Below are 25,938 nucleotides of genomic sequence, written 5' to 3'. Positions count from 1 at the left end.
AACCTCTCCTGTGAGTCAAGTTTTTGATTCCGATACTTCAGGTTTACTGTATCCCTTGGACCTTCTTATTCACGATGAAACACAGAAATTGCATCCGAATTTAATACAAAAGGCACAATGCTGATATAAGTGCAAGAGGACTGACACTCTAAATTTCTATGAATTGAACCTGTCCTGTGAGTCCAGTTTTAGATTCCGGTGCTTCACTTCAGGTCTACTTTATATCTTGGAACATGTTATTGACGATGAAACACAGAAATTGCATCCGTATATAAGACAAAAGGCACAATGGTGACTTAAGTACAAGTGGACTGACAGTCTAACTTTCTGAGATTTGAAACTCTGCTGTGAGTCCAGTTTTAGATTCCGATGCGTCACTTCAGGTTTACTGTTTAACTTGGACTTTCTTATTGACGATGAAACACAGAAATTGCATCCGAATTAAAAACAAGAGGCACAATGCCGACTTGAGTACAAGAGGACTGAACTCTAACTTTCTATGATTTGAACCTCCCTGTGAGTCCAGTTTTAGATTCCGATGCTTCACTTCAGGTTTACTGTATACCTTGGAACTTCTAATTGACGATGAAACACAGAAATTGCATCGGAATTAATTTCAAAAGGCACAATGCCGACATAAGTACAAGAGGACGGACACTCTAACTTTCTATGATTTGAACCTCTTCTGTGAGTCCACGTGTAGATTCCGATGCTACAATTCAGGTTTACTGTATACTATGGAGCTTCTTATTGACGATGAAGCACAGAAATTGCATGCGAATGAAATTCAAAAGGCACAATGCCGAATTACGTACAAGAGGACTCACTCTCTAACTCTCCATGATTTGAAGCTCTCCTGTGAGTCACGTTATGGATTCCGATGCTTCACTTCAGGTTTACTGTATCCCTTGGAACTTCTTATTGACGATGAAACACAGAAATTGCATCCAAATTTAATACAAGAGGCACAATGACTACTTAAGTACAAGAGGACTCACACTCTAACTTTCTATGATTTGAACCTCTCCAGTGAGTCCAGTTTCAGATTCCGATACTTCACTTCAGGTTTACTGTATCCCTTGGACCTTCTTACTGACGATGAAACACAGAGACTGCATCCGAATTTAATACAAAAAGAACAATGCCGACTTAAGTACAAGAGGACTGACACTCTAAATTTCTATGGTTTGAAACTCTCCTGAGAGTCCTGTTTTCAATTCCGATGCCTCACTTCAGGTTTACTGTATCCCTTGGACCTTCTTATTGACGATGAAACACAGAGATTGCATCTGAATTAAATACAAGAGGCACAATGACTACTTAAGTACAAGAGGACTGACACTCTAACTTTCTATGATTTGAACCTCTCCTGTGAGTCAAGTTTTAGATTCCGATACTTCAGGTTTACTGTATCCCTTGGACCTTCTTATTGACGATGAAACACAGAAATTGCATCCGAATTTAATACAAAAGGCACAATGCTGATATAAGTGCAAGAGGACTGACACAATAAATTTCTATGAATTGAACCTGTCCTGTGAGTCCAGTTTTAGATTCCGGTGCTTCACTTCAGGTCTACTGTATACCTTGGAACATGTTATTGACGATGAAACACAGAAATTGCATCCGTATATAAGACAAAAGGCACAATGGTGACTTAAGTACAAGCGGACTGACACTCTAACTTTCTATGATTTCAACCTCTCCTGTGAGTCCAGTTTTAGATTCCGATACTTCACTTCAGGTTTACTGTATAACTTGGACCTTCTTATTGACGATGAAACACAGAAATTGCATCCGAAAATTAATAGAAAGAGCACAATGCCGACTTCAGTACAAGAGGACTGACACTCTAACTTTCTATGATTTGAACCTCTCCTGTGAGTCCAGTTTTAGATTCTGATGCTTCCCTTCACGTTTACTGTATTCTTTGGACATTCTTATTGACGATGAATCACAGAAATTGCATCCGAATTTAATACAAAGGCACAATGCCGACTTAAGAAGAAGAGGAATGACACTCTCACTTTCTATGATTTGAACCTCATCTGTGAGTCCAGTTTTAGATTCCGATGCTTCACTTCAGGTTTACTGTATACCTTGGACCTTCTTATTGACGATGAAACACAGAAATTGCATGCGAATTTAATACAAAAGGCACAATGCCGACTTAAGTACAAGAGGACTGACACTCTAACTTTCTAAGATTTGAACCTCTCCTGTGAGTCCAGTTTTAGATTCCTATGCTTCACTTCAGTTTTACTGAATCCCTTGGGCTTTCTTATTGACGATGAAACACAGATATTGCACTGGAATTAAATTCAAACGGCACAATGCCGACTTAAGTACAAGAGGACTGACACTCTAACTCTTTATGATTTGAACCTCTTCTGTGAGTCACGTTATAGATTCCGATGCTTCACTTCAGGTTTACTGTCTCCCTTGGTACTTCTTATTGACGATGAAACACAGAAATTGCATCCGAATTTAATACAAATGGCACAATGCCGACTTAAGTACAAGTGGACTGACACTCTAAATTTCTAAGATTTGAAACTCTCCTGTGAGTCCTGTTTTCGATTCCGATGCCTCACTTCAGGTTTACTGTATCCCTTGGCCCTTCTTATTGACGATGAAACACAGTAATTGCAACCGAATTAAATACAAGTGGCACAATGACTACTTAAGTACAAGAGGGCTGACACTCTACCTCTTTATGATTTGAACCTCTTCTGTGAGTCACGTTATAGATTCCGTTGCTTCACTTCAGGTTTACTGTCTCCCTTGGTACTTCTTATTGACGATGAAACACAGAAATTGCATCCGAATTTAATACAAATGGCACAATGCCGACTTAAGTACAAGTGGACTGACACTCTAAATTTCTAAGATTTGAAACTCTCCTGTGAGTCCTGTTTTCGATTCCGATGCCTCACTTCAGGTTTACTGTATCCCTTGGCCCTTCTTATTGACGATGAAACACAGTAATTGCAACCGAATTAAATACAAGTGGCACAATGACTACTTAAGTACAAGAGGGCTGACACTCTACCTCTTTATGATTTGAACCTCTTCTGTGAGTCACGTTATAGATTCCGATGCTTCACTTCAGGTTTACTGTATCGCTTGGTACTTCTTATTGACGATGAAACACAGAAATTGCATCCGAATTTAATACAAATGGCACAATGCCGACTTAAGTACAAGAGGATTGACACTTTAACTTTCTATCATTTGAACCTCTCCTGTGGGTCCAGTTTTAGATGCCGATGCTACACTTCAGGTTTACTGTATCCCATGGACCTTCTTATTGACGATGTAGCACAGAAATTGCATCCGAATTAAATTGAAAAGGCACAATGCCCACATAAGTACAAGAGGACTGGCGCTCTAACTTTCTATGATTTGAATCGCTCCTGTGAGTCCAGTTTTAGATTCCGATGATTCTCTTCAAGTTTACTGTATACCTTCGACCTTCTTATTGACGATGAAACACAGAAGTTGCATCGGAATTAAATTCAAAAGGCACTATGCCGACATAAGTACAAGAGGACGGACACTCTAACTTTCTATGATTTGAACCTCTCCTGCGAGTCCAGTTTTAGATTCCGTTGCCTCACTTCAGGTTTACTATATCCCTAGGACCTTCTTATTGACGATGAAACACAGAGATTGCATCCGAATTAAATACAAGAGGCACAATGTCTACTTAAGTACAAGAGGACTGACACTCTAACTTTCTATGATTTGAACCTGTCCTGTGAGTCCAGTTTTAGATTCCAGTGCTTCACTTCCGGTCTACTGTATACCTTGGAACATGTTATTGACGATGAAACACAGAAATTGCATCCGTATATAAGACAAAAGGCACAATGGTGACTTAAGTACAAGTGGACTGACAGTCTAACTTTCTGAGATTTGAAACTCTGCTGTGAGTCCAGTTTTAGATTCCGATGCGTCACTTCAGGTTTACTGTTTAACTTGGACTTTCTTATTGACGATGAAACACAGAAATTGCATCCGAATTAAAAACAAGAGGCACAATGCCGACTTGAGTACAAGAGGACTGAACTCTAACTTTCTATGATTTGAACCTGTCCTGTGAGTCCAGTTTTAGATTCCGATGCTTCACTTCAGGTTTACTGTATACCTTGGAACATCTTATTGACGATGAAACACAGAAATTGCATCGGAATTAATTTCAAAGGGCACAATGCCGACATAAGTACAAGAGGACGGACACTCTAACTTTCTATGATTTGAACCTCTTCTGTGAGTCCAGGTGTAGATTCCGATGCTACAATTCAGGTTTACTGTATACCATGGAGCTTCTTATTGACGATGAAGCACAGAAATTGCATGCGAATGAAATTCAAAAGGCACAATGCCGAATTACGTACAAGAGGACTCACTCTCTAACTCTCTATGATTTGAAGCTCTCCTGTGAGTCACGTTATGGATTCCGATGCTTCACTTCAGGTTTACTGTATCCCTTGGAACTTCTTATTGACGATGAAACACAGAAATTGCATCCAAATTTAATACAAGAGGCACAAAGACTACTTAAGTACAAGAGGACTCACACTCTAACTTTCTATGATTTGAACCTCTCCAGTGAGTCCAGTTTCAGATTCCGATACTTCACTTCAGGTTTACTGTATCCCTTGGACCTTCTTACTGACGATGAAACACAGAGACTGCATCCGAATTTAATACAAAAAGAACAATGCCGACTTAAGTACAAGAGGACTGACACTCTAAATTTCTACGGTTTGTAACTCTCCTGAGAGTCCTGTTTTCAATTCCGATGCCTCACTTCAGGTTTACTGTATCCCTTGGACCTTCTTATTGACGATGAAACACAGAGATTGCATCTGAATTAAATACAAGAGGCACAATGACTACTTAAGTACAAGAGGACTGACACTCTAACTTTCTATGATTTGAACCTCTCCTGTGAGTCAAGTTTTTGATTCCGATACTTCAGGTTTACTGTATCCCTTGGACCTTCTTATTCACGATGAAACACAGAAATTGCATCCGAATTTAATACAAAAGGCACAATGCTGATATAAGTGCAAGAGGACTGACACTCTAAATTTCTATGAATTGAACCTGTCCTGTGAGTCCAGTTTTAGATTCCGGTGCTTCACTTCAGGTCTACTTTATATCTTGGAACATGTTATTGACGATGAAACACAGAAATTGCATCCGTATATAAGACAAAAGGCACAATGGTGACTTAAGTACAAGTGGACTGACAGTCTAACTTTCTGAGATTTGAAACTCTGCTGTGAGTCCAGTTTTAGATTCCGATGCGTCACTTCAGGTTTACTGTTTAACTTGGACTTTCTTATTGACGATGAAACACAGAAATTGCATCCGAATTAAAAACAAGAGGCACAATGCCGACTTGAGTACAAGAGGACTGAACTCTAACTTTCTATGATTTGAACCTCCCTGTGAGTCCAGTTTTAGATTCCGATGCTTCACTTCAGGTTTACTGTATACCTTGGAACTTCTAATTGACGATGAAACACAGAAATTGCATCGGAATTAATTTCAAAAGGCACAATGCCGACATAAGTACAAGAGGACGGACACTCTAACTTTCTATGATTTGAACCTCTTCTGTGAGTCCACGTGTAGATTCCGATGCTACAATTCAGGTTTACTGTATACTATGGAGCTTCTTATTGACGATGAAGCACAGAAATTGCATGCGAATGAAATTCAAAAGGCACAATGCCGAATTACGTACAAGAGGACTCACTCTCTAACTCTCCATGATTTGAAGCTCTCCTGTGAGTCACGTTATGGATTCCGATGCTTCACTTCAGGTTTACTGTATCCCTTGGAACTTCTTATTGACGATGAAACACAGAAATTGCATCCAAATTTAATACAAGAGGCACAATGACTACTTAAGTACAAGAGGACTCACACTCTAACTTTCTATGATTTGAACCTCTCCAGTGAGTCCAGTTTCAGATTCCGATACTTCACTTCAGGTTTACTGTATCCCTTGGACCTTCTTACTGACGATGAAACACAGAGACTGCATCCGAATTTAATACAAAAAGAACAATGCCGACTTAAGTACAAGAGGACTGACACTCTAAATTTCTATGGTTTGAAACTCTCCTGAGAGTCCTGTTTTCAATTCCGATGCCTCACTTCAGGTTTACTGTATCCCTTGGACCTTCTTATTGACGATGAAACACAGAGATTGCATCTGAATTAAATACAAGAGGCACAATGACTACTTAAGTACAAGAGGACTGACACTCTAACTTTCTATGATTTGAACCTCTCCTGTGAGTCAAGTTTTAGATTCCGATACTTCAGGTTTACTGTATCCCTTGGACCTTCTTATTGACGATGAAACACAGAAATTGCATCCGAATTTAATACAAAAGGCACAATGCTGATATAAGTGCAAGAGGACTGACACAATAAATTTCTATGAATTGAACCTGTCCTGTGAGTCCAGTTTTAGATTCCGGTGCTTCACTTCAGGTCTACTGTATACCTTGGAACATGTTATTGACGATGAAACACAGAAATTGCATCCGTATATAAGACAAAAGGCACAATGGTGACTTAAGTACAAGCGGACTGACACTCTAACTTTCTATGATTTCAACCTCTCCTGTGAGTCCAGTTTTAGATTCCGATACTTCACTTCAGGTTTACTGTATAACTTGGACCTTCTTATTGACGATGAAACACAGAAATTGCATCCGAAAATTAATAGAAAGAGCACAATGCCGACTTCAGTACAAGAGGACTGACACTCTAACTTTCTATGATTTGAACCTCTCCTGTGAGTCCAGTTTTAGATTCTGATGCTTCCCTTCACGTTTACTGTATTCTTTGGACATTCTTATTGACGATGAATCACAGAAATTGCATCCGAATTTAATACAAAGGCACAATGCCGACTTAAGAAGAAGAGGAATGACACTCTCACTTTCTATGATTTGAACCTCATCTGTGAGTCCAGTTTTAGATTCCGATGCTTCACTTCAGGTTTACTGTATACCTTGGACCTTCTTATTGACGATGAAACACAGAAATTGCATGCGAATTTAATACAAAAGGCACAATGCCGACTTAAGTACAAGAGGACTGACACTCTAACTTTCTAAGATTTGAACCTCTCCTGTGAGTCCAGTTTTAGATTCCTATGCTTCACTTCAGTTTTACTGAATCCCTTGGGCTTTCTTATTGACGATGAAACACAGATATTGCACTGGAATTAAATTCAAACGGCACAATGCCGACTTAAGTACAAGAGGACTGACACTCTAACTCTTTATGATTTGAACCTCTTCTGTGAGTCACGTTATAGATTCCGATGCTTCACTTCAGGTTTACTGTAACCCTTGGTACTTCTTATTGACGATGAAACACAGAAATTGCATCCGAATTTAATACAAATGGCACAATGCCGACTTAAGTACAAGAGGATTGACACTCTAACTTTCTATGATTTGAACCTCTCCTGTGGGTCCAGTTTTAGATGCCGATGCTGCACTTCAGGTTTACTGTATCCCATGGACCTTCTTACTGACGATGTAGCACAGAAATTGCATCCGAATTAAATTGAAAAGGCACAATGCCCACTTAAGTACAAGAGGAATGGCGCTCTAACTTTCTATGATTTGAATCGCTCCTGTGGGTCCAGTTTAAGATTCCGACGATTCACTTCAAGTTTACTGTAAACCTTCGACCTTCTTATTGACGATGAAACACAGAAATTGCATCGGAATTAAATTCAAAAGGCACTATGCCGACATAAGTACAAGAGGACGGACACTCTAACTTTCTATGATTTGAACCTCTCCTGCGAGTCCAGTTTTAGATTCCGATACTTCACTTCAGGTTTACTGTATCCCTTGGACCTTCTTATTGACGATGAAACACAGAGACTGCATCCGAATTTAATACATAAAGCACAATGCCGACTTAAGTACAAGACGACTGACACTCTAAATTTCTAAGGTTTGAAACTCTCCTGAGAGTCCTGTTTTCGATTCCGATCACTCATTTCAGGTTTACTGTTTAACTTGGACCTTCTTATTGACGATGAAACACAGAAATTGCATCCGAATTAAAAACAAGAGGCCAATGCCGACTTGAGTACAAGAGGACTGAACTCTAACTTTCTATGATTTGAACCTCTCCTGTGAGTCCAGTTTTAGATTCCGATGCTTCACTTCAGGTTTACTGTATACCTTGGAACTTCTTATTGACGATGAAACACAGAAATTGCATCGGAATTAATTTCAAAAGGCACAATGCCGACATAAGTACAAGAGGACGGACACTCTAACTTTCTATGATTTGAACCTCTCCTGTGAGTCCAGGTGTAGATTCCGATGCTACAATTCAGGTTTACTGTATACCATGGACCTTCTTATTGACGAAGAAGCACAGAAATTGCATGCGAATGAAATTCAAAAGGCACAATGCCGAATTACGTACAAGAGGACTCACTCTCTAGCTCTCTATGATTTGAAGCTCTCCTGTGAGTCACGTTATAGAATCCGATGCTGCACTTCAGGTTTACTGCATCCCTTGGAACTTCTTATTGACGATGAAACACAGAAATTGCATCCGAATTTAATACAAAAGGCACAATGCTGATTTAAGTGCAAGAGGACTGACACTCTAACTTTCTATGAATTGTGAGTCCAGTTTTAGATTCCGGTGCTTCACTTCAGGTCTACTGTATACCTTCGAACATGTTATTGACGATGAAACACAGAAAGTGCATCCGTATATAAGACAAAAGGCACAATGGTGACTTAAGTACAAGCGGACTGACACTCTAACTTTCTATGATTTCAACCTCTCCTGTGAGTCCAGTTTTAGATTCCGATACTTCACTTCAGGTTTACTGTATAACTTGGACCTTCTAATTGACGATGAAACACAGAAATTGCATCCGAAAATTAATAGAAAGAGCACAATGCCGACTTCAGTACAAGAGGACTGACACTCTAACTTTCTATGATTTGAACCTCTCCTGTGAGTCCAGTTTTAGATTCTGATGCTTCCCTTCACGTTTACTGTATTCTTTGGACCTTCTTATTGACGATGAATCACAGAAATTGCATCCGAATTTAATACAAAGGCACAATGCCGACTTAAGAAGAAGAGGAATGACACTCTCACTTTCTATGATTTGAACCTCTTCTGTGAGTCCAGTTTTAGATTCCGATGCTTCACTTCAGGTTTACTGTATACCTTGGACCTTCTTATTGACGATGAAACACCGAAATTGCATCCGAATTTAATACAAAAGGCACAATGCCGACTTAAGTACAAGAGGACTGACACACAAACTTTCTAAGATTTGAACCTCTCCTGTGAGTCCAGTTTTCGATTCCTATGCTTCACTTCAGTTTTACTGAATCCCTTGGGCTTTCTTATTGACGATGAAACACAGATATTGCATTGGAATTAAATTCAAAAGGCACAATGCCGACTTAAGTACAAGAGGACTGACATTCTAACATTCTATGATTTGAACCTCTTCTGTGAGTCCAGTTTTAGATTCCGATGCTTCACTTCAGGTTTACTGTATACCTTGGACCTTCTTATTAACGATGAAACCTAGAAACTGCATCCGAATTTAATACAAAAGGAACAATGCCGACTTAAGTACAAGAGGACTGACACTCTAAATTTCTAAGATTTGAAACTCTCCTGTGAGTCCTGTTTTCGATTCCGATGCCTCACTTCAGGTTTACTGTATCCCTTGGCCCTTCTTATTGACGATGAAACACAGAAATTGCAACCGAATTAAATACAAGTGGCACAATGACTACTTAAGTACAAGTGGACTGACACTCTAACTCTTTGTGATTTGAACCTCTCCTGTGAGTCACGTTATAGATTCCGTTGCTTCACTTCAGGTTTACTGTCTCCCTTGGTACTTCTTATTGACGATGAAACACAGAAATTGCATCCGAATTTAATACAAATGGCACAATGCCGACTTAAGTACAAGAGGACTGACACTCTAAATTTCTAAGATTTGAAACACTCCTGTGAGTCCTGTTTTCGATTCCGATGCCTCACTTCAGGTTTACTGTATCCCTTGGCCCTTCTTATTAACGATGAAACACAGTAATTGCAACCGAATTAAATACAAGTGGCACAATGACTACTTAAGTACAAGAGGACTGACACTCTACCTCTTTAAGATTTGAACCTCTTCTGTGAGTCACGTTATAGATTCCGATGTTTCACTTCAGGTTTACTGTATCGCTTGGTACTTCTTATTGACGATGAAACACAGAAATTGCATCCGAATTTAATACAAATGGCACAATGCCGACTTAAGTACAAGTGGATTGACACTCTAACTTTCTATCATTTGAACCTCTCCTGTGGGTCCAGTTTTAGATGCCGATGCTACACTTCAGGTTTACTGTATCCCATGGACCTTCTTATTGACGATGTAGCACAGAAATTGCATCCGAATTAAATTGAAAAGGCACAATGCCCACATAAGTACAAGAGGACTGGCGCTCTAACTTTCTATGATTTGAATCGCTCCTGTGAGTCCAGTTTTAGATTCCGATGATTCACTTCAAGTTTACTGTATTCCTTCGACCTTCTTATTGACGATGAAACACAGAAATTGCATCGGAATTAAATTCAAAAGGCACTATGCCGACATAAGTCTAAGAGGACGGACACTCTAACATTCTATGATTTGAACCTCTCCTGCGAGTCCAGTTTTAGATTCCGTTGCCTCACTTCAGGTTTACTATATCCCTTGGACCTTCTTATTGACGATGAAACACAGAGATTGCATCCGAATTAAATACAAGAGGCACAATGTCTACTTAAGTACAAGAGGACTGACACTCTAACTTTCTATGATTTGAACCTGTCCTGTGAGTCCAGTTTTAGATTCCAGTGCTTCACTTCCGGTCTACTGTATACCTTGGAACATGTTATTGACGATGAAACACAGAAATTGCATCCGTATATAAGACAAAAGGCACAATGGTGACTTAAGTACAAGTGGACTGACAGTCTAACTTTCTGAGATTTGAAACTCTGCTGTGAGTCCAGTTTTAGATTCCGATGCGTCACTTCAGGTTTACTGTTTAACTTGGACTTTCTTATTGACGATGAAACACAGAAATTGCATCCGAATTAAAAACAAGAGGCACAATGCCGACTAGAGTACAAGAGGACTGAACTCTAACTTTCTATGATTTGAACCTCTCCTGTGAGTCCAGTTTAAGATTCCGATGCTTCACTTCAGGTTTACTGTATACCTTGGAACTTCTTATTGACGATGAAACACAGAAATTGCATCGGAATTAATTTCAAAAGGCACAATGACGACATAAGTACAAGAGGACGGACACTCTAACTTTCTATGATTTGAACCTCTCCTGTGAGTCCAGGTGTAGATTCCGATGCTACAATTCAGGTTTACTGTATACCATGGACCTTCTTATTGACGATGAAGCACAGAAATTGCATGCGAATGAAATTCAAAAGGCACAATGCCGAATTACGTACAAGAGGACTCACTCTCTAACTCTCTATGATTTGAAGCTCTCCTGTGAGTCACGTTATGGATTCCGATGCTTCACTTCAGGTTTACTGTATCCCTTGGAACTTCTTATTGACGATGACACACAGAAATTGCATCCAAATTTAATACAAGAGGCACAATGACTACTTAAGTACAAGAGGACTCACACTCTAACTTTCTATGATTTGAACCTCTCCAGTGACTCCAGTTTTAGATTCCGATACTTCACTTCAGGTTTACTGTATCCCTTGGACCTTCTTACTGACGATGAAACACAGAGACTGCATCCGAATTTAATACAAAAAGAACAATGCCGACTTAAGTACAAGAGGACTGACACTCTAAATTTCTATGGTTTGAAACTCTCCTGAGAGTCCTGTTTTCAATTCCGATGCCTCACTTCAGGTTTACTGTATCCCTTGGACCTTCTTATTGACGATGAAACACAGAGATTGCATCTGAATTAAATACAAGAGGCACAATGACTACTTAAGTACAAGAGGACTGACACTCTAACTTTCTATGATTTGAACCTCTCCTGTGAGTCAAGTTTTAGATTCCGATACTTCAGGTTTACTGTATCCCTTGGACCTTCTTATTGACGATGAAACACAGAAATTGCATCCGAATTTAATACAAAAGGCACAATGCCGACATAAGTACAAGAGGACGGACACTCTAACTTTCTATGATTTGAACCTCTCCTGTGAGTCCAGGTGTAGATTCCGATACTACAATTCAGGTTTACTGTATACCATGGACCTTCTTATTGACGATGAAGCACAGAAATTGCATGCGAATGAAATTCAAAAGGCACAATGCCGAATTATGAACAAGAGGACTCACTCTCTAACTCTCTATGATTTAAAGCTCTCCTGTGAGTAACGTTATAGATTCCGATGCTTCACTTCAGGTTTACTGTATCCCTTGGAACTTCTTATTGACGATGAAACACAGAAATTGCATCCAAATTTAATACAAGAGGCACAATGACTACTTAAGTACAAGAGGACTCACACTCTAACTTTCTATGATTTGAACCTCTCCTGCGAGTCCAGTTTTAGATTCCGATACTTCACTTCAGGTTTACTGTATCCCTTGGACCTTCTTATTGACGATGAAACACAGAGACTGCATCCGAATTTAATACAAAAAGCACAATGCCGACTTAAGTACAAGAGGACTGACACCTTAAATTTCTATGGTTTGAAACTCTCCAGAGAGTCCTGTTTTCGATTCCGATGCCTCACTTCAGGTTTACTGTATCCCTTGGACCTTCTTATTGACGATGAAACACAGAGATTGCATCCGAATTAAATACAAGAGGCACAATGACTACTTAAGTACAAGAGGACAAACACTCTAACTTTCTATGATTTGAGCCTCTCCTGTGAGTCCAGTTTTAGATTCCGATACTTCAGGTTTACTGTATCCCTTGGACCTTCTTATTGACGATGAAACACAGAAATTGCATCCGAATTTAATACAAAAGGCACAATGCTGATTTAAGTGCAAGAGGACTGACACTCTAACTTTCTATGAATTGAACCTGTCGTGTGAGTCCAGTTTTAGATTCCGGTGCATCACTTCAGGTCTACTGTATACCTTGGAACATGTTATTGACGATGAAACACAGAAATTGCATCCGTATAAAAGACAAAAGGCACAATGGTGACTTAAGTACAAGCGGACTGACACTCTAACTTTCTATGATTTGAACCTCTCCTGTGAGTACAGTTTTAGATTCCGGTGCTTTACTTCTGTTTTACTGTATACCTTGGAACTTGTTATTGACGATGAAACACAGAAATTGCATCGGAATTAAATTCAAAAGACACAATGCCGACTTAAGTACAAGAGGACTGACACTCTAACTCTCTATTATTTGAACCTCTCCTGTGAGTCCAATTTAAGATTCCGATGCTTTACTTCAGGTTTACTGTAGCCTTTGGACCTTGTTATTGACGATGAAACACAGAAATTGCATCCGAATTTTATACAAAAGGCACAATGCCTACTGAAGAAGAAGAGGAATGACACTCTCACTCTCTATGATTCGAACCTCTTCTGTGAGTCCAGTTTTAGATTCCGATGCTTCACTTCAGGTTTACTGTATACCTTGGACCTTTTATTGACGATGAAACAAGGAAATTGCTTCCGAATTTAATACAAAAGGCACAATGCCGACTCAAGTACAAGTGGACTGACAGTCTAACTTTCTGAGATTTGAAACTCTGCTGTGAGTCCAGTTTTAGATTCCGATGCATCACTTCAGGTTTACTGTTTAACTTGGACCTTCTTATTGACGATGAAACACAGAAATTGCATCCGAATTAAAAACAAGAGGCCAATGCCGACTTGAGTACAAGAGGACTGAACTCTAACTTTCTATGATTTGAACCTCTCCTGTGAGTCCAGTTTTAGATTCCGATGCTTCACTTCAGGTTTACTGTATACCTTGGAACTTCTTATTTACGATGAAACACAGAAATTGCATCGGAATTAATTTCAAAAAGCACAATGCCGACATAAGTACAAGAGGACGGACACTCTAACTTTCTATGATTTGAACCTCTCCTGTGAGTCCAGGTGTAGATTCCGATGCTACAATTCAGGTTTACAGTATACCATGGACCTTGTTATTGACGATGAAGCACAGAAATTGCATGCTAATGAATTTCAAAGGCACAATGCCGAATTACGTACAAGAGGATTCACTCTCTAGCTCTCTATGATTTGAAGCTCTCCTGTGAGTCACGTTATAGATTCCGATGCTTCACTTCAGGTTTACTGTATCCCTTGGAACTTCTTATTCACGATGAAACACAGAAATTGCATCCAAATTTAATACAAGAGGCACAATGACTACTTAAGTACAAGAGGACTCACACTCTAACTTTCTATGATTTGAACCTCTCCTGCGAGTCCAGTTTTAGATTCCGATACTTCACTTCAGGTTTACTGTATCCCTTGGACCTTCTTATTGACGATGAAACACAGAGACTGCATCCGAATTTAATACAAAAAGCACAATGCCGACTTAAGTACAAGAGGACTGACACTCTAAATTTCTATGGTTTGAAACTCTCCTGAGAGTCCTGTTTTCGATTCCGATGCTTCACTTCAGGTTTACTGTATCCCTTGGACCTTCTTATTGACGATGAAACACAGAGATTGCATCCGAATTAAATACAAGAGGCACAATGACTACTTAAGTACAAGAGGACTGACACACTAACTTTCTATGATTTGAACCTCTCCTGTGAGTCCAGTTTTAGATTCCGATACTTCAGGTTTACTGTATTCCTTGGACCGTCTTTGTGACGATGAAACACAGAAATTGCATCCGAATTTAATACAAAAGGCACAATGCTGATTTAAGTGCAAGAGGACTGACACTCTAACACTCTATGATTTGAACCTGTCCTGTGAGTCCAGTTTTAGATTCCGGTGCTTCACTTCAGGTCTACTGTATACCTTGGAACATGTTATTGACGATGAAAAACAGACATTGCATCCGTATATAAGACAAAAGGCACAATGGTGACTTAAGTACAAGCGGACTGACACTCTAACTTTCTGAGATTTGAAACTCTGCTGTGAGTCCAGTTTTAGATTCCGATGCGTCACTTCAGGTTTACTGTTTAACTTGGACCTTCTAATTGACGATGAAACACAGAAATTGCATCCGAATTTAATACAAAAGGCACAATGCCGACTTAAGTACAAGAGGACTGGCACTCTAACTTTCTGTGATTTGAACCTCTCCTGTGAGTCCAGTTTTAGATTCCTATGCTTCACTTCAGTTTTACTGAATCCCTTGGGCTTTCTTATTGACGATGAAACACAGATAATGCATTGGAATTAAATTCAAAAGGCACAATGCCGACTTAAGTACAAGAGGACTGACACTCTAACTTTCTATGATTTGAACCTCTTCTGTGAGTCCAGTTTTAGATTCCGATGCTTCACTTCAGGTTTACTGTATACCTTGGACCTTCTTATTAACGATGAAACCTAGTAACTGCATCCAAATTAAATTGAAAAGGCACAATGCCCACTTAAGTACAAGAGGACTGCCGCTCTAACTTTCTATGATTTGAATCGCTCCTGTGAGTCCAGTTTTAGATTCCGATGATTCACTTGAAGTTTACTGTATACCTTCGACCTTCTTATTGACGATGAAACACAGAAATTGCATCGGAATTAAATTCAAAAAGCACTATGCCGACATAAGTACAAGAGGACGAACACTCTAACTTTCTATGATTTGAACCTCTCCTGCGAGTCCAGTTTTAGATTCCGATACTTCACTTCAGGTTTACTGTATCCCTTGGACCTTCTTATTGACGATGAAACACAGAGACTGCATCCGAATTTAATACAAAAAGCACAATGCCGACTTAAGTACAAGAGGACTGACACTCTAAATTTCTAAGGTTTGAAACTCTCCTGAGAGTCCTGTTTTCGATTCCGTTGCCTCACTTCAGGTTTACTATATCCCTTGGACCTTCTTATTGACGATGAAACACAGAGATTGCATCCGAATTAAATACAAGAGGCACAATGACTACTTAAGTACAAGAGGACTGACACTCTAACTTTCTATGACTTGAACCTCTCCTGTGCGTCCAGTATTGTATTCCGATACTTCAGGTTTACTGTATCCCTTGGACCTTCTTATTGACGATGAAACACAGAAATTGCATCCGAATTTAATACAAAAGGCACAATGCTGATTTAAGTGCAAGAGGACTGACACTCTAACTTTCTATGAATTGAACCTGCCCTGTGAGTCCAGTTTTAGATTCCGGTGCTTCACTTCAGGTCTACTGTATACCTTGGAACATGTTATTGACGATGAAACACAGAAATTGCATCCGTATATAAGACTTAAGGCACAATGGTGACTTAAGTACAAGCGGACTGACACTCTAACTTTCTGAGATTTGAAACTCTGCTGTGAGTCCAGTTTTAGATTCCGATGCGTCACTTCAGGTTTACTGTTTAACTTGGACCTTCTTATTGACGATGAAACACAGAAATTGCATCCGAATTAAAGACAAAAGGCACAATGCCGACTTGAGTACAAGAGGACTGAACTCTAACTTTCTATGATTTGAACCTCTCCTGTGAGTCCAGTTTTAGATTCCGATGCTTCACTTCAGGTTTACTGTATACCTTGGAACTTCTTATTGACGATGAAACACAGAAATTGCATCGGAATTAATTTCAAAAGGCACAATGCCGACATATGTACAAGAGGACGGACACTCTAACTTCCTATGATTTGAACCTCTCCTGTGAGTCCAGGTGTAGATTCCGATGCAACAATTCAGGTTTACTGTATACCATGGACCTTCTTATTGACGATGAAGCACAGAAATTGCATGCTAATGAAATTCAAAAGGCACAATGCCGAATTACGTACAAGAGGACTCACTCTCTAACTCTCTATGATTTGAAGCTCTCCTGTGAGTCACGTTATAGATTCCGATGCTTCACTTCAGGTTTACTGTATCCCTTGGAACTTCTTATTGACGATGAAACACAGAAATTGCATCCAAATTTAATACAAGAGGCACAATGACTACTTAAGTACAAGAGGACTCACACTCTAACTTTCTATGATTTGAACCTCTCCTGCGGGTCCAGTTTTAGATTCCGATACTTCACTTCAGGTTTTCTGTATCATTTGGACCTTCTTACTGACGATGAAACACAGAGACTGCATCCGAATTTAATACAAAAAGCACAATGCCGACTTAAGTACAAGAGGACTGACACTCTAAATTTCTATGGTTTGAAACTCTCCTGAAAGTCCTGTTTTCGATTCCGATGCCTCACTTCAGGTTTACTGTATCCCTTGGACCTTCTTATTGACGATGAAACACAGAGATTGCATCTGAATTAAATACAAGAGGCACAATGACCACTTAAGTACAAGAGGACTGACACTCTAACTGTCTATGATTTGAACCTCTCCTGTGTGTCCAGTTTTAGATTCCGAGACTTCAGGTTTACTGTATCCCTTGGACCTTCTTATTGACGATGAAACACAGAAATTGCATCCGAATTTAATACAAAAGGCACAATGCTGATATAAGTGCAAGAGGACTGACACTCTAACTTTCTATGAATTGAACCTGTCCTGTGAGTCCAGTTTTAGATTCCGGTGCTTCACTTCAGGTCTACTGTATACCTTGGAACATGTTATGGACGATGAAACACAGAAATTGCATCCGTATATGAGACAAAAGGCACAATGGTGACTTAAGTACAAGCGGACTGACACTCTAACTTTCTATGATTTCAACCTCTCCTGTGAGTCCAGTTTTAGATTCCGATACTTCACTTCAGGTTTACTGTATAACTTGGACCTTCTTATTGACGATGAAACACAGAAATTGCATCCGAAAATTAATAGAAAGAGCACAATGCCGACTTCAGTACAAGAGGACAAACACTCTAACTTTCTATGATTTGAACCTCTCCTGTGAGTCCAGTTTTAGATTCTGATGCTTCCCTTCACGTTTACTGTATTCTTTGGACATTCTTATTGACGATGAATCACAGAAATTGCATCCGAATTTAATACAAAGGCACAATGCCGACTAATGAAGAAGAGGAATGACACTCTCACTTTCTGTGATTTGAACCTCTTCTGTGAGTCCAATTTTAGATTCCGATGCTTCACTTCAGGTTTACTGTATACCTTGGACCTTCTTATTGACGATGAAACACAGAAATTGCATCCGAATTTAATACAAAAGGCACAATGCCGACTTAAGTACAAGAGGACTGACACTCTAACTTTGTATGATTTGAACCTCTCCTGTGAGTCCAGTTTTAGATTCCTATGCTTCACTTCAGTTTTACTGAATCCCTTGGGCTTCCATATTGACGATGAAACACAGATATTGCATTGGAATTAAATTCAAAAGGCACAATGCCGACTTAAGTACAAGAGGACTGACACTCTAACTTTCTATGATTTGAACCTCCTCTGTGAGTCCAGTTTTAGATTCCGATGCTTCACTTCAGGTTTACTGTATACCTTGGACCTTCTTATTAACGATGAAACCTAGAAACTGCATCCGAATTTAATACAAAAGGAACAATGCCGACTTAAGTACAAGAGGACTGACACTCTAATTTTCTAAGATTTGAAACTCTCCTGTGAGTCCTGTTTTCGATTCCGATGCCTCACTTCAGGTTTACTGTATCCCTTGGCCCTTCTTATTGACGATGAAACACAGAAATTGCAACCGAATGAAATACAAGTGGCACAATGACTACTTAAGTACAAGAGGACTGACACTCTAACCCTTTATGATATGAACCTCTCCTGTGAGTCACTTTATAGATTCCGTTGCTTCACTTCAGGTTTACTGTCTCCCTTGGTACCTCTTATTGACGATGAAACACAGAAATTGCATCCGACTTTAATACAAATGGCACAATGCCGACTTAAGTACCAGAGGACTGACACTCTAAATTTCTAAGATTTGAAACTCTCCTGTGAGTCCTGATTTCGATTCCGATGCCTCACTTCTGGTTTACTGTATCCCATGGACTTTCTTATTGACGATGTAGCACAGAAATTGCATCCGAATTAAATTGAAAAGGCACAATGCCCACTTAAGTACAAGAGGAATGGCGCTCTAACTTTCTATGATTTGAATCGCTCCTGTGAGTCCAGTTTAAGATTCCGATGATTCACTTCAAGTTTACTGTATACCTTCGACCTTCTTATTGACGATGAAACACAGAAATTGCATCGGAATTAAATTCAAAAGGCACTATGCCGACATAAGTACAAGAGGACGGACACTCTGACTTTCTATGATTTGAACCTCTCCTGCGAATCCAGTTTTAGATTCCGATACTTCACTTCAGGTTTACTGTATCCCTTGGACCTTCTTATTGACGATGAAACACAGAGACTGCATCCGAATTTAATACAAAAAGCACAATGCCGACTTAAGTACAAGAGGACTGACACTCTAAATTTCTATGGGTTGAAACTCTCCTGAGAGTCCTATTTTCGATTCCGATGCCTCACTTCAGGTTTACTGTATCCCTTGGACCTTCTTATTGACGATGAAACACAGAGATTGCATCCGAATTAAATACAAGAGGCACAGTGACTACTTAAGTACAAGAGGACTGACACTCTAACTTTCTATGATTTGAGCCTCTCCTGTGAGTCCAGTTTTAGATTCCGATACTTCAGGTTTACTGTATCCCTTGGACCTTCTTATTGACGATGAAACACAGAAATTGCATCCGAATTTAATACAAAAGGCACAATGCTGATTTAAGTGCAAGAGGACTGACACTCTAACTTTCTATGAATTGAACCTGTCCTGTGAGTCCAGTTTTAGATTCCGGTGCTTCACTTCAGGTCTACTGTATACCTTGGAACATGTTATTGACGATGAAACACAGAAATTGCATCCGTATATAAGACAAAAGGCACAATGGTGACTTAAGTACAAGCGGACTGACACTCTAACTTTCTATGTTTTCAACCTCTCCTGTGAGTCCAGTTTTAGATTCCGATACTTCACTTCAGGTTTACTGTATAACTTGGACCTTCTTATTGACGATGAAACACAGAAATTGCATCCGAAAATTAATAGAAAGAGCACAATGCCGACTTCAGTACAAGAGGACTGACACTCTAACTTTCTATGATTTGAACCTCTCCTGTGAGTCCAGTTTTAGATTCTGTTGCTTCCCTTCACGTTTACTGTATTCTTTGGACCTTCTTATTGACGATGAATCACAGAAATTGTATCCGAATTTAATACAAAGGCACAATGCCGACTTAAGAAGAAGAGGAATGACACTCTCACTTTCTATGATTTGAACCTCTTCTGTGAGTCCAGTTTTAGATTCCGATGCTTCACTTCAGGTTTACTGTATACCTTGGACCTTCTTATTGACGATGAAACACAGAAATTGCATCCGAATTTAATACAAAAGGCACAATGCCGACTTAAGTACAAAAGGACTGACACTCTAACTTTCTATGATTTGAAACTCTCCTGTGAGTCCAGTTTTAGATTCCTATGCTTCACATCAGTTTTACTGAATCCCTTGGGCTTTCTTATTGACGATGAAACACAGATATTGCATTGGAATTAAATTCAAAAGGCACAATGCCGACTTAAGTACAAGAGGACTGACACTCTAACTTTCTATGATTTGAACCTCTTCTGTGAGTCCAGTTTTAGATTCCGATACTTCACTTCAGGTTTACTGTATACCTTGGACCTTCTTATTAATGTTGAAACCTAGAAACTGCATCCGAATTTAATACAAAAAGAACAATGCCGACTTAAGTACAAGAGGACTGACACTCTAAATTTCTAAGATTTGAAACTCTCCTGTGAGTCCTGTTTTCGATTCCGATGCCTCACTTCAGGTTTACTGTATCCCTTGGCCCTTCTCATTGACGATGAAACACAGAAATTGCAACCGAATTAAATACAAGTGGCACAATGACCACTTAAGTACAAGAGGACAGACACTCTAACTCTTTATGATTTGAACCTCTCCTGTGAGTCACGTTATAGTTTCCGTTGCTTCACTTCAGGTTTACTGTCTCCCTTGGTACTTCTTATTGACGATGAAACACAGAAATTGCATCCGAATTTCATACAAATGGCACAATGCCGACTTAAGTACAAGAGGACTGACACTCTAAAATTCTAAGATTTGAAACTCTCCTGTGAGTCCTGTTTACGGTTCCGATGCCTCACTTCAGGTTTACTGTATCCCTTGGCCCTTCTTATTGACGATGAAACACAGTAATTGCAACCGAATTAAATACAAGTGGCACAATGACTACTTAAGTACAAGAGGACTGACACTCTAACTCTTTTTGATTTGAACCTCTTCTGTGAGTCACGTTATAGATACCGATGCTTCACTTCAGGTGTACTGTATCCCTTGGTACTTCTTATTGACGATGAAACACAGAAATATCATCCGAATTTAATACAAATGGCACAATGCCGACTTAAGTACAAGAGGATTGACACTCTAACTTTCTACGATTTGAACCTCTCCTGTGGGTCCAGTTTTAGATGCCGATGCTACACTTCAGGTTTACTGTATTTCATGGACCTTCTTATTGACGATGTAGCACAGAAATTGCATCCGAATTAAATTGAAAAGGCACAATGCCCACTTAAGTACAAGAGGACTTGCGCTCTAACTTTCTATGATTTGAATCGCTCCTGTGAGTCCAGTTTAAGATTCCGATGATTCACTTCACGTTTACTGTATACCTTCGACCTTCTTATTGACGATGAATCACAGATATTGCATCCGAATTTAATACAAAGGGACAATAACGACTTAAGAAGAAGAGGAATGACACTCTCACTTTCTATGATTTGAACCTCTTCTGTGAGTCCAGTTTTAGATTCCGATGCTTCACTTCAGGTTTACTGTATACCTTGGACCTTCTTATTGACCTTGAAATACAGAAATTGCAACTGAATTTAATACAAAAGGCACAATGCCGACTTAAGTACAAGAGGACTGACACTCTAACTTTCTATGATTTGAACCTCTCCTGTGAGTCCAGTTTTAGATTCCTATGCTTCACTTCAGTTTTACTGAATCCGTTGGGCTTTCTTATTGACGATGAAACACAGATATTGCATTGGAATTAAATTCAAAAGGCACAATGCCGACTTAAGTACAAGAGGACTGACACTCTAACTTTCTATGATTTGAACCTCTTCTGTGAGTCTAGTTTTAGATTCCGATGTTTCACTTCAGGTTTACTGTATACCTTGGACCTTCTTATTAACGATGAAACCTAGAAACAGGATCCGAATTTAATACAAAAGGAACAATGCCGACTTAAGTACAAGAGGACTGACACTCTAAATTTCTAAGATTTGAAACTCTCCTGTGAGTCCTGTTTTCGATTCCGATGCCTCACTTCAGGTTTACTGTATCCCTTGGCCCTTCTTATTGACGATGAAACACAGAAATTGCAACCGAATTAAATACAAAAGGCACAATGCCGTCTTAAGTACAAGAGGACTGACACTCTAAATTTCTAAGATTTGAAACTCTCCCGTGAGTCCTGTTTTCGATTCCGATGCCTCACTTCAGGTTTACTGTATCCCTTGGTACATCTTATTGACGATGAAACACAGAAATTGCACCCGAATTTAATACAAATTGCACAATACCGACTTAAGTACAAGAGGACTGACACTCTAAATTTCTAAGATTTGAAACTCTCCTGTGAGTCCTGTTTTCGATTCCGATGCCTCACTTCAGGTTTACTGTATCCCTTGGCCCTTCTTATTGACGATGAAACACAGTAATTGCAACCGAATTAAATACAAGTGGCACAATGACTATTTAAGTACAAGAGGACTGACACTCTAACTCTTTATGCTTTGAACCTCTCCTGTGAGTCACGTTATAGATTCCGTTGCTTCACTTCAGGTTTACTGTCTCCCTTGGTACTTCTTATTGACGATGAAACACAGAAATTGCATCCGAATTTAATACAAATGGCACAATGCCGACTTAAGTACAAGAGGACTGACACTCTAAATTTCTAAGATATGAAACTCTCCTGTGAGTCCTGTTTTCGATTCCGATGCCTCACTTCTGGTTTACTGCATCCCTTGGCCCTTCTTATTGACGATGAAACACAGTAATTGCAACCGAATTTAATACAAAAAGCACAATGCCGACTTAAGTACAAGATGTCTGACACTCTAACTTTCTATGATTTGAACCTTTCCTGTGAGTCGAGTCTTAGATTCCGATGCTACACATCAGAATTACTGTATATACTGGACCTTCTTATTGACGATGAAACACAGAAATTGCATTGGAATTAAATTCAAAAGGCACAATGCCGACTAAAGTACACGAGGACTGGCACTCTAACTTTCTATGATTCTAACCTCTCCTTTGGGTCCAGTTTTAGATGCCGCTGCTAAACTTCAGGTTTACTGTATACCATGGAACTTCTGATTGACGATGTAGCATAGAAATTGCATCGGAATTAAGTTCAAAAGGCACAATGCCGACTTAAGTACAAGAGGACTGGCGCTCTAACTTTCTATGATTTGAATCGCTCCTGTGAGGCCAGATTTAGATTCAGATGCTTCACTTCAAGTTTACTGTATAATTTCGACCTTCTTATTGACGATGAAACACAGAAATTGCATCGGAATTAAATTGAAAAGGCACAATGCGTACATAAGTACAAGAGGACTGACACTCTCACTTTCTAGCATTTGAACCTCTCCTGTGAGTCCAGTTTTAGATTGCGATGCTTCACTTCAGGTTTACTGTATCCTTTGGACCTTCTTATTGACGATGAAACACAGAAATTGCAACCGAATTTAATACAATAGGCACAATGCCGACTTAGGTACAAGAGGACTGACACTCCAACTTTCTATGTTTTGAACCTCTCCTGTGAGCCCAGTTTTAGATTCCGATGCTACACTTCAGGTTTACTGTATCCCATGGACCTTCTTATTGACGTTGTAGCACAGAAATTGCATCCGAATTAAATTGAAAAGGCACAATGCCCACTTATGTACAAGAGGACTGGCGCTCTAACTTTCTATGATTTGAATCGCTCCTGTGAGTCCAGTTTTAGATTCCGATGATTCACTTCAAGTTTACTGTATACCTTCGACCTTCTTATTGACGATGAAACACAGAAATTGCATCGGAATTAATTCAAAAGGCACTATGCCGACATAAGTACAAGAGGACGGACAATCTAACTTTCTATGATTTCAACCTCTCCTGTGAGACCAGGTTTAGATTCCGATGCTTCTCCTCAGGTTTACTGTATCCCTTGGACCTTCTTATTGACGATGAAACACAGAAATTGCATCCGAATTTAATACAAAAGGCACAATGCCGACTTAAGTACAAGAGAACTAACACTCTAACTTCCTAAGATTTGAAACACTCCTGTGAGTCCTGTTTTCGATTCCGATCCCTTACTTCAGGTTTACTGTATCCCTTGGACCTTCTTATTGACGATGAAACACAGAAATTGCATCCGAATTTAATACAAAAAGCACAATGCCGACTTAAGTACAAGAGGTCTGACACTCTAACTTTCTATGATTTGAACCTCTCCTGTGAGTCGAGTCTTAGATTCCGATGCTACACATCAGAATTACTGTATATATTGGACCTTCTTATTGACGATGAAACACAGAAATTGCATTGGAATTAAATTCAAAAGGCACAATGCCGACTAAAGTACACGAGGACTGGCACTCTAACTTTCGATGATTCTAACCTCTCCTTTGGGTCCAGTTTTAGATGCCGCTGCTAAACTTCAGGTTTACTGTATACCATGGAACTTCTGATTGACGATGTAGCATAGAAATTGCATCGGAATTAAGTTCAAAAGGCACAATGCCGACTTAAGTACAAGAGGACTGGCGCTCTAACTTTCTATGATTTGAATCGCTCCTGTGAGGCCAGATTTAGATTCAGATGCTTCACTTCAAGTTTACTGTATAATTTCGACCTCCTTATTGACGATGAAACACAGAAATTGCATCGGAATTAAATTGAAAAGGCACAATGCCTACATAAGTACAAGAGGACTGACACTCTCACTTTCTAGCATTTGAACCTCTCCTGTGAGTCCAGTTTCAGATTGCGATGCTTCACTTCAGGTTTACTGTATCCCTTGGAACTTCTTATTGACGATGAAACACAGAAAATGCATCCGAATTTAATACAAAAATCACAATGCCAACTGAAGTACAAGAGGACTGACACTCTCACTTTCTATGATTTGAACCTCACCTGTGAGTCCAGTTTTCGATTCCGATGCTTCACTTCAGGTTTACTGTATCCTTTGGACCTTCTTATTGACGATGAGACTCAGAAATTGCATCCGGAATTAATACAAAAGGCACACTGCCAAATTAAGTACAAGATGACTGACACTTTCACTTTCTAAGGTTTGAACCTCTCCTGTGAGTGTAGTTCTAGATTCCGATGCTTCACTTCAGGTTTACTGTATCCCTTGGACCTTCTTATTGACAATGAAACACAGAAATTGCATCCGAATTTAATACAAAAGTTACAATGCCGACTTAAGTACAAGAGGACTGACACTCTCACTTTCTAAGGTTTGAACCTCTCCTGTGAGTCCAGTTTTAGATTCCGATGCTTCACTTCAGGTTTACTGTATACCTTGGACCATCTTATTGACGATGAATCACAGAAATTGCATTGGAATTAAATTCAAAAGGCACAATGCCGACTTAAGTACAAGAGGACTGGCACTCTAACTTTCTATGATTTGAACCTCTCCTGTGAGTCCAGTT

This window comes from Schistocerca serialis, chromosome 4 (assembly GCF_023864345.2).
Source record: "Schistocerca serialis cubense isolate TAMUIC-IGC-003099 chromosome 4, iqSchSeri2.2, whole genome shotgun sequence".
Classification (NCBI taxonomy): domain Eukaryota; kingdom Metazoa; phylum Arthropoda; class Insecta; order Orthoptera; family Acrididae; genus Schistocerca; species Schistocerca serialis.
Note: the sequence above shows the minus strand (reverse complement) of the source record.